At 34.0% G+C, this 11,478-nt stretch overlaps 1 long non-coding RNA gene across 2 annotated transcripts; it reads left to right on the top strand.

Annotated features, from left to right (window-relative positions):
• Positions 1-557: 557 nt before the first annotated feature.
• LOC126718650 (uncharacterized) lies at positions 558-5,169 on the top strand. Of its 2 annotated transcripts, XR_007653003.1 has the most exons (3): positions 650-872; positions 3,097-3,269; positions 4,567-5,169. It is a non-coding gene; the product is annotated as an uncharacterized LOC126718650 (long non-coding RNA). The 2 variants fall into 2 exon arrangements; XR_007653002.1 differs by lacking the exon at positions 3,097-3,269 and having other exon boundaries at positions 558-872.
• Positions 5,170-11,478: the final 6,309 nt, after the last annotated feature.

Here is an 11,478-nt window from a genome sequence, read left to right as displayed (position 1 = left end):
GCTTCAGCACCTAATCAGAGCATCCCTGGTGATCATACACCTCAGACCACACATGCAGCTTAATCATCACATGTGCAACAGGATAATGAGCATGCAACGCTGAATTCAGCGATTTTATCTCTGTCTTTGAACAGAGGTTCTGTACCACCCACACCAGCCAATTCTCCAGCATCGTCCCCTGCTGATACACACTCCCCTGCCAACCATATCACACATGCAATACCTCCTCTAAACCAATACCCACCATCTAATATTCCTATTGAGTTATCACCAGACCAGGAGACTCAGAATAATAGTACAATGCAATGGATGTGGGTCAATGGAGTTGGGCCGTTTATGACTAATGGGGAATTTAGAGAGGTGACAGAGTCTTCTTCAGCAACGGAAAGTGATTTTGAGACTGTGGTCATGTTCAACTTAGATAGATTAAATGAGGATAGACCTGAGTGGCTATGTGGGTTTGCATGGGAGCGAGGTTAAATTCTTGAGTCAATTGATGGATTACTTAATTCTTTGGTTCATAGGGTGGATAGAAATAGGATTCGGGCTGACTTGGAGGACTTAAGTAATGGGCCTGGTATAGGACAGCCCAATACTGTGACACAAACTCACTTTACAACCCAATCCATGCCTGGCTCAGGGTTAGAAAACATTCCCACACAAACTTTAAGTCTTGATACGGGTTTAGACACAATCAGGCCATCAGGTGCCTACATCGGTCAGGTTGGAACCTGGTGTCTTAGGTTGCTTGGGTTGTGATCAGGAGCTCGGAAATTTGTTTAGTTCTTCAAGAAAGAGGATTGGAACTAATCTTGGAAGATTTGGGAGGAACATCCATCAGAAGTTGATGTGTGGGTTTTTCACCAAGGAAGGTAACACTCATCTTAATTTTATTCATCAAAATAGTTGTTACTCTTCCTTTAATTATATGAATGATGAGGAATCCCAGTATAATCCAAAGGGTTGTTAGGAAGCTGGCCGTAATCAGCTTCCCCAACAACAATGAGGATCATGAGCTGGAACTGTAAAGGTTTGGGCAAATCCTCTACAGTTCTACAGTGCAAGAAAAAAGCCCTGGAATTAAAGCCTGATTTTTTATTTCTCATGGAAACCGGATTAGTTAGTGGTAAAGGGTCAGAAGTGTGGCAAAAATGTGGTTTTTCTGAGGGATGGGAGGTTCCTAGGGTGGGTCTTAGTGGTGGCCTTATTCTTGTTTAGTTACCTAGACAAGGGCTACAGATTGTTTATGATTCCCCAAATTTAATTCACATTAATGTGCTAGACAATAGAGGCTTTCCTCTCTCGATTACTTTTGTCTATGGACATCCTGATCATGCTAATGCTAAGAGAGGGGAGGTATGGCAACAACTGAGATCTCTCAAACAACATTCCCATCCTAGCTGGCTTTATATAGGAGATTTTAACCAAGTCCTATCAAAGGAAGAAAAAATATCCTTTAGAACTGGGAACATTATTGGAGTAGAAGAATTTCAACAGGTACTTGGTGATTTGCAATTATGTAACTTGACTGCCTCTGGATAGAGATTTACATGGATGAATAAGAGGGAGGAAGACGATTTTGTCATGGAGAGGTTGGACAGAGCCTTTGGTAGTATAGAATGGGTTAACAGATACCCCTTATATTCTCTTAGGAATCTTCCAATTGTCAGGTCTGATCATGGATCAATTATATTAGATTTAGAGGTTCAGATACCATTTAGAAGAAGGCCTTTTCGGCTTGAATGTATGTGGTTAACCCATGCTGGGTGTAAGGAGATGGTGCAAATTGCTTAGGGGTGTCAATCCACAAGCTCTAGAGCTGCTCAATTGAGGAATAAACTCCTCAATGTTAAATACAAGGCTTTGGAATGGAATAAGAATGCATTTGGCAAGGTGGAAGATGAAATTAGGAGGAAAAAAAATCAACTACAAACACTGCAGGATTCCATAGTAACAAAGGAAGATGTAAGGAGGGAGAGAGTTTGTAGAGAGGAACTTGAGGAACTTTTGGACAGAGAGGAGTTGATGTGGGCTCAAAAAGCTAGAACTAATTGGATTCTTCATGGTGATAGGAATACAAGATATTTTTAGACAGTGGTTAGACAAAGAAGGTCTAAAGACAGGATCCTTCAAATTAAAGATGAGAGCGGGGTCTTAACTGATAAGCCTGAGGAGGTAGTGAATATTTTTCTGGACTCTTTCAAAGGGAGTTATAGTGGTAGTAGCAATTTAACTGTGGATGATATTCTTCATGAACTCCAAGGACTTCCTATCCCTATTCTCTCTGAACATCACCTTCAGTCCCTAAATTTAGGTATCTTAGATAGAGAAATTGAGGAAGTTGTGTCTCAAATGGGGCCTTATAAAGCACCAGGGCCAAATGGCATTCCTGTTTGTTTCTTTCAACATTTTTAGGATGTTGTCAAGATTGATGTTTGCAATGCTGTCCAAGTTTTCTTTCATTCTGGTTCTCTCCTTAAAGCTCTAAATCAGACCTTATTCCAAAGATTCCCCACCATGAGGAGGTTTCACATTTTAGGCCTATCAGTCTGTGCAATGTGATATACAAAATCATTTCGAAAAATACTTGTTAATAAATTGAAGCCCATCATGGATAGCATTATTACACCATACCAAAATGCTTTTATCAAGGGTAGAAATAATTTTGACAACATCCTTTTGGTACATGAAGTCATTGATGTGGTTTGAGAAAAGAGGGGGAGGAGAGATAGATTTGGAGTTTTGAAGATAGACATGTCTAAAGCCTATGATAGAGTTAATTGGAACTTTCTAAAGGCAGTTCTTTTTGCAATGAATTTTGATTCAAAGTGGATTAAGTGGATTATGGAATGTGTGTCTACAATTGAATATACTTTATTGTTAAATGGTAGCATGACTAGGTCCTTTAAACCTTCCCAAGGCTTAAGACAAGGAGATCCTTTATCTCCATACCTTTTTCTTCTGTGTGCAAATGTTCTCTCCATTTCCCTAACCGAAGCTGAGGAGCTTAAGAAGATAAGAGGAGTTAAAGTGGGTAGGAGTGGTCTCTCTTTTTCTCACTTGTTATTTGCTGATGATTCATTGTTTTTTTTTTAGGAAGGACAATGCCTCTGTACAAAATCTTCAAATCATCCTGAATTGGTACTGTTCTATCTTGGGTCAGTCTATCAATCTTGCCAAATCTGATGTGTTTTACTCACCCAACATGCCTTTGGAGGAACAACAAGCCCTTGCTAGAACCCTTCAGGTTAATTTGGTTCAACAACCCAGTAAGTATCTTGGTGTTCATTTTAAGTTGAGAGCTAATAGGATTGCTGACTTTCAATTCCTCATTGATAAATTAAAGGCCAAACTTCAAAGTTGGAAACTCAAACTTTTATCCCGAGCTGGTAGAACAACCTTAATAACTTCTGTTCTTTAATCCTTACGCTTATACACTTTTGCATGCTTTAAAATTCCTGAATATGTGTGTAATAAGATGGATTCAATCATAAGAGCTTTTTGGTGGGGTCATGATTGTAGTGAGAACAAACTTCATTTGGTTCAATGGGATAGGGTTAGTCAACCTAAGAAGTTTGGTGGATTGGGCATTAAGAAGTTCAAGCATTTGAATCAGGCTATGCTTCACAAGCAGTATTGGAGAATAAGTCAGAATCCTCAGCTCCTTGTAGCTAAAACTTTTAAGGCTAGGTATTTCCCAGTTGGTACTATTTAGGATTGTAGGTCAAAACCTCATTATTCATGGGTTTGGAGAAGTATCATCCAACAAGAAAATCACCTTTTGAAGGAGGGTAGGTGGAGAGTTGGAAATGGGTATAGCATTCCTCTAAATCATAGGAATTGGTTCACACATAGAATTTTACAAGTACCACAAAATCAGCTCCCAACAGGCACTGTGGGGGATCTGATTGATCATCATAATAGAATTTGGAAAGTGGATTTGGTGAGAAAGTTGTACCCGTTTCCTCAAGCGAATGAAACTCTTCAAATACCTATATCCAAGACTGATTCTGTGCAGGACAAGCTTCTTTGGAAGTATTCAAGGGAGGGGAATTATCAAGTGAAGAGAGCTTATGAGTTGATTGCCCAGGACATAGCAAGACAATCTAGACCTTGCAGGCTCAGAATGGCTGGTGGAGGTCTTTTTGGAAGATTAAAGTTCCTTTGAAAATCAGTATTTTCATTTGGAAGCTTATACACAACTGTCTTCCTACTTTCCTCAATCTGCATATCAGGGGCATCACTAATGTCAAATGGTGTCCAATGTGTAATGAGGAGGAAGAAAGTCTCAACTCATCTTTTTCTTCATTGCCCCTTTGCCAGGGCTTGTTGGCATGGCTCTATGCTATCAATTCATACAACTGAACTCAACCATATATCTGTCCAACAGTGGATTGAGCAACTTATTTCAAGTTATAATAGGAATGGTGTGGATTCAATGTGTTATCTGCAGGATGTTTTAATCATACTTTGGACACTATAGACTCACAGAAACAAAGCTATTCACCAAGGGATTAACCCAAACCCAGTGGAAGTAATACTAACTGCTCAACACCTATCTTGCAGGTGCAGAGAAGCAATCTCAAACAGGAACCGTTCAGGAGGCAGGGAGGGCAGTGGCATCAGATCAGGAAGGGAGAGTGCATCAGATCAGAGCAGAACAGGGAGGCAGAGTGTAGCAGGGGATTGACAGATAATTATCAAGATTGTAAATAGTAGAAGCAGAAAGTTTCATAGATATGGTACTGTTTATGAGGGTCTAACAGTTCAAGGGGGGGAAGGTGTTTTTTGGAGCTATTAGTAGTAATGCTCAGACGTCAAGCATAGCCTCCTGCAGTGCTGACAGCAAAGAGTCAAGGATTTCAGCAGATTTTGGTTCTTAGCAATAGCAGAAGCCTTATGCAGACTTATAGGCACAACACAGCTGTTGATTAGTTAGATAGTACTAGGCTAAGTGATCTAAGGTTTTTAAACCAAAATGGTATTTGCTGTGATGTCTTTTGGGTTCCCACTGTGATTGTAAAGGACTTGAGAGCTGTAGCTTGCTTGGCAACTCGTGTGCCAATGCATTTTTGTTGGTTTTCTGCAGCTGGTCCTACTCTTTTGTAATATAACTGTTGTAATATTTTCTCCCTTGAAAGGTATGGAAAAAGGATTTTGAAATACTAATTACGTTGAAATAAAACATCCTTCATGACCATTATGACAAGACCTGACAAAAGCCAAACATTATGATGTAATGATGAGGTTCACATGCATATGTAAAGAAGGCATCAAAAGCACCTTGTTCAACCAATGCTCATGCTCTCACAATCTCTCTGAATAAATTATGTATGATGCCCGTCTTCACAATATATGTGAATTTGCGCTTAAAACTTAGCAACATATATGCTTCCCTTCCCTTTATCTTTTTCTCCTTTCATTTAGCCAAACATAGTCTAGACATAAAAATCTGGCTATAATTGAATTTTAATCTTAATCCTTCCTTTTCAATTCTTAGACACAGGCTGGTGCATGAAAGGCATAAGCCAATCTTGTTGTGGCGCAAGGGTACCATGAGCATGTTCCTAAGGCATCTTTTATATGTCTATGCATTCTCACTATACCCTTTTGAGGTTCCAATTTTTGAACCTTTTATGCATTTACTTTCGAAATGAAGTCCTAAGTTTTAGAAAGAAATGAATTATCCTCTTGATTGGGTTGCTTTTGCTGACTATTGCTTGAATGCTTGTAACACTAACAGTCTAATGAAGACATACTAATGATCCGTTCTAATCAGGGGTTTGGCAGTTGGCACCCTTTAGGGATTTTGGCTAAGTCAAACTTTGGGCACTTGAACACATTGATAATTTGATCAAGGAACCTGCAATCGTTAGAAGTCCAAGCCCTCGGACTACCTAAAGTTCAAGGGTTTAGAACATTGAAAATCCAAGGGCTCAGGACACTAAAAGGCCATTGTGTAAATAGTCTTTCAACTATTGGTGGTTCTTAGTAGCATTTGTATTTTAATTTAAAAAAAATTTATAAAAATAAAAAATAAATTTGTTTTGTTCTCCCATGGAATGGTATTATGGTTTTGGACAAAATCATGTTCATGTAACAGGTAATTATATATCAAAATTTCCAGGTTTTTAGCAATTATGAATTTAATTTGCTAAGCCTTTAACCCTTAGAAATACATGTATATAAAATGATATATGCTATGAATATGTACTTTCCAAATATAATCAACAAAATTAAAAATGTATAACTATGACAATAAACATATAATAAAGAAACATTTCTTGATTATTTTTATAAATAATTTTCGAAATATAAGTCAAGATTCGTTGTTCTTAATCTTGGTTTTTTTTTTTTTTCCTGAATAACAATTTGTATTCAATAGAATGAAATTAATCAAAATACATAGTCCATCATAAGTCATGTACAATCCAATCAAGCAAAGTAATTAGGGAGGTTCAATGAGAGGAAACATTGGTCCATGTGAGAATCACGAGGAGAGCACAAGCCACAAGATGAGCCATACTCATCTCTCCCTTTCATGGCAAAAATCAAAGCAAGGAGAAGAAAGATGTGTATTGGCCCATGGCCAATGAGTTGTATAACAATAATAATAATAATAATAATTATTATTATTATTATTATTTTTTGATGGAAAGTGTTGGGTTAAATTTGGGTTTATTGTTTTTAGGTTAAATGGGTCTCAATGAGCTTTTAATTAAAACCCAATAATTATTGGGTCTAATTGAGTTGATGCTCATTTAATCCAAATAAATAATTGGGTGGGTTTGGGTTCAATTAGAATTGGTAGATTTGGGTGAGCAAATGAGTTTGAGTTTATTTTACCACTCCTAGTTGTATTACAATTAATTATTATGTAAAAAGCTAGAAAATTACAACCACTACCTATAAAGAATAGCCCTAGCCTATAATTGTCTTTTAACAACAATTTTAATCCGTTAAGTTTGGGTTTATTATAGGTTGTTTTAATTGTTTAATTTTTTATTAAAAAAGGAAGTCATTTAGGTTTAATTATTTGTAAGTTCTAATTTTAATATACTAAATAAGGGGAAATGAATATTCATGCCAAAAATAACTATTTCAAAAGTGAGGGCATTGAGGGTTTTATTTTTATTATTATTATCATCATCACACTATGGAACTATTCACAATAAGGGTGAACATTAAATTTTTTTCATTATTGTATCAATTACAATTAGTGACTCTTTAATTTAAAATAAAATTTTGAAACTATATATATAATGACATATTCACAGAATTAACATAACTGAAATTAGAATATTAAAATGAAATAAGTGGAAGTACAAAAGGAAGATATAGTAATAAATGAAGAATTTGTTTTACAAATATGGCCATTAGCTTTGATAAAAAGACGAGGGAAAGGTATTTGAGATGGTTTAATAATGTGAAAATGAGAACAATCAATGCACTAGTAAAAAATAATGATTCGATTCAAGCCAAGAAAACATAAAGAAAAAGGGAAAGCTAAAATATAAACATATTAATTAAAAAAGTAACAAAGTATTAGGCTTCATTCTAAGATATATTGTAGAATTATCTATATATAATATTTATACAGCAAGTCCCAACATGTTCATAAAATGCTCACCAACCCCAAACCCCTTCGAGCCTTACAAGAAGTCCCCCTCCTGCTTAAAAATAGTCGAAAACTATCTTGAAATCTTGTAGAAATTTTTGTCAGATTAAATAAGAAAAATAGAATGGGCATGGTTTTTAGATAATTGGTGTTTTATCAAGAGGTGGCATACTACACTTTAGGCAGAGACACTAGGGTTTATAATGGAAGGGTTTTCAGTTAGGAATCGATTTGTCCTTTGTCAATGGTGATTGTGGTTCTTCATCGGTATTGATCAATACTATAGTCCATACAAAATGGGGGTGTCCACATCAATAATTTTTTTCAGCAAGAGCTATGTAGCTCAATGACATTACGTGATTTTTCCAATAAAAAGAACATAAGTTCCAATCACCCCCTCTTACCTCCTCTCACCTCCACTATTTCCTTTATATTTTTCTCCAGCCAAACATACGGTAGACATCATTTGACACTATTAAAGTAGTTTTAACATCCAAGTGCATTAATCTTTTAAAAAAAAATCTGGCTATAATTGAATTTTAATCTTAATTCTTCCTTTTCTATTTTTAGAGAGAGGCCAACAAATGAGATGTATGAGTTAATCTTGTTTTGGTGCAAGGGTAGTAGGGTACGATGAGCATGTTATTAAGGCAACTTTTATACGTTTTTGCATTATCATTGTACCCTTTTGAGGTTCCAATAGATGAACCTTTTATGCATTTTCTTTTGAAATGAAACTCAGTTTTAGAAAGAAATGAACTATCCTCTTGATTGGGTTGATTTTGTCGACTATTGCTTGGATACTTGTGACACTTTCAGTCTAATGAAGATATACTGATGTTCCGTTCCAATCAGGGGCGTAGCTAGCACCGATTAGGGATTTTGGCTAAGGCAACCTTTGGGAACTTGAAGGCATATTAACAATTTGATCGAGGAACCTGCAATTGTTGGAAGTCCACGGCCTAGGGCTACCTAATGTTCAATGGTCTTGAACATTGAAGATCCAAGGACTCGGGACACTAAAGGCCATTGTGTAATAATTTTTCAGCTGTCTGGTTCTTGGTAGCATTTGAATTTCCAAATTTAATTAAATAATTTTCAAATTATGATGTGTATATACACACACGCATATATATATATATATATATATATATATATTTGGTTTTATTCTCCCGTGGAATAATATTAATTATGGTTTTGGACTAAATAATGTTCAAGTAACTCTTCAAAAAAAAATAATGTTCAAGTAACAAATAATTATTATATATCCAAATTTCCAGACTTTAAGCAATTATGAATCCAATTTACTGACCTTTAAGTTTAAGGCCTTAACCCTTAGTAATCCATGTATATGTAATGATATATGCTATGAATATGTACTTTCCAAATGCAATACAAAATAATATGTAGAACTACAACAATAAACATACAATGAAACATTTTTCGAGTATGTTTATAAATAATTTTCCAAAATATAAGTTAAGATTTACTGTTTTCGATCTTAGCTATATTTTTTTCCTTGAATAATAATTTGTATCCAATAGAATAAATTTAATAAAAATATATAGGGGCTAATCCATCATAAGCCATGTACAATGCAATCAAGAAAGGTAAATGCGTAGTTCCCATAAAGAGGAAACATTGGTTCATTTGAGAATCATTAGCAGAAAAAAAACACCACAAGATGACATCTTTCCCTTTCATGAAAAAAATCCAACCAAGGAGAAGAAAGAGGTGTATTGGCCCATGACCAATTAGTAGCATTACAATTAACTGTTATGTAACAACTTTGTGATCCTGAAAATTCTAACTACTACCTATAAAGAATAGCTCTAGCCTACAAAGTCTTTTAACAATTATTATTATTATTGAAAAAAAGTTAAGAAAATTTAGGAAGTTGATCCCATAAAAACTACAAAGAGTAAAAAGTGCAAGTAAAGTTCGAACAATTTTTTTACTTTGTAATAGCAGTCATATTGAAACAGCACCTGCATAAATAAAATCAGCAACAAGAGCCTGAATGGTCAATTCTCAAGAATAAAGTAAAAAAGAATTGCTACCAACCCTTTAAATCTTTTACAAAACTTTTAAAAGTAGAAACTTATCAAAACTCATAACAAAGATGGGTCTTTTAACACTGTACAATATAATGGAAAATTTAAGTTCTACTAGCACTAACATTTATTAGACAATGGCTGAAAAATAACTTGCACTTGCCTCCATAAAATGTAAAATATCAATCTTTTATACAAATATAATAGAAATTGGATTTATTCTTTTAGTAATGATTCATATTCCTAGTTTTTCCAAGTGCAACAAGAGGCTAATCAATGTGTAAATTATTTAACCAGGATTGGAGCGCAACAAATTTCAAGTTTTGTTTTGCGCCTATTGTTTCTATCTTTAAAATTTGCATAGAGTTTTTTTTTCATCCCTAATTTTTTTTTTTTTAAAGTTCATTTTTCACCCCTTAATTATATATATATATATATATATATATATATATATATATATTTTTTTTTTTTTCAATATACAACAAAAATATGTGTAACCATAAAAAACAACTATATAATTAAACATATGTTTATCATGGGAGAAGAGTATTGTCGCTCCACTAGGAATAATCAAGGGCTTAGTATTTATTATAAACTAGTGTGTAGTCCCGTGCATATGCTAGAGTACTATTAAAAATAATCATAATTATATGGTTCAAATTATACTTTTTTTTTTTAAAACCATACATTTCTAAAATATGCAATGATTTCTCATTATATATATATATATATATATATGGATACACATACACATTATTTAAATTTTAATTGGTTTTAGACTCTTCGGTTTTTGTACCCAATTATCCACTTGCCACAAAAATTAAAAACTTAGATGTATAAGTGGATAAAAATTGGACTCCGATTGAAATCCAATTTTACACTCAATAATTCACTTGGCACTAAATTAAAATTAAATAGAATACGTGGCGCAAACTGAAAAGTCTCCATCTAAACTTATTATGTAGCACATTTCTGGAATTTGAGTTTAGTAAACTCAAGTTCCAAGCTTGAGTTTGACCTATCATGAAACTTTTTTAGTTATGTGGCACTTTTTTTTTTTTTTTTTTTGCCATAATGCTTAGAACTCAAGTTCCAAGAAGGTGCTGCATAATCAAATAAGTTTCGGTTGAGGCTTTTCAGTTTTTTTTTTTTTTTTTTTTTTTTTTTTTTTTTTTTTTTTTTTTTTTTGCAAAAGCAGAATATTTGGTCAAAAAAGACCTGGAAACACTGTAAGTATATGGATTTAAAACATACAAATATCATTGTCATTCTAAAGTTTCATGTCATTATGCTATTGTGGTTCTTAAATAGTCTTTTAATTGTTTCATCTTAGTTTCGTATATATATTTTTATTTCATGTCTTTTGATTGTTTTTTTATTATTTACCTTTGAATTTTTATTCTAGTTTTTGACAAATTATTTTTCATGTAAAAAATAATTATGTTTTAAATTCCTGAATTTTGATTCAAGTACGTATCCAATTTGGTAGCTTTTAACTCTTATTATCAATGCATGTGTATGAAATGATATATGGTATGACTATTTAGTTTTGATATTATATGCATCTCATTACAAAACTTCGTGTAATATACAACAAAAACATTTATAATTTTAAGGATAAACACATGATGAAACATATGTTTAGCAAGGATGAAAATGTATTGATGTCATTTAGGAAATTCAAGGTGTGACGCCCTGTTAGGGATTTTGATCAAGTTGACCTTTGGGCCGATGATGATATTTAAAATGTGTTTGAGGAACTTGCATTTGTTTTGGAATCATAAGGTTGTTTACTCAAATTCCAAG

The sequence above is a fragment of the Quercus robur genome, chromosome 3 (assembly GCF_932294415.1).
Source record: "Quercus robur chromosome 3, dhQueRobu3.1, whole genome shotgun sequence".
Lineage (NCBI taxonomy): Eukaryota > Viridiplantae > Streptophyta > Magnoliopsida > Fagales > Fagaceae > Quercus > Quercus robur.
The sequence above is the reverse complement of the archived record's forward strand: the minus strand, read 5'-3'. Positions and strand labels throughout refer to the sequence as shown.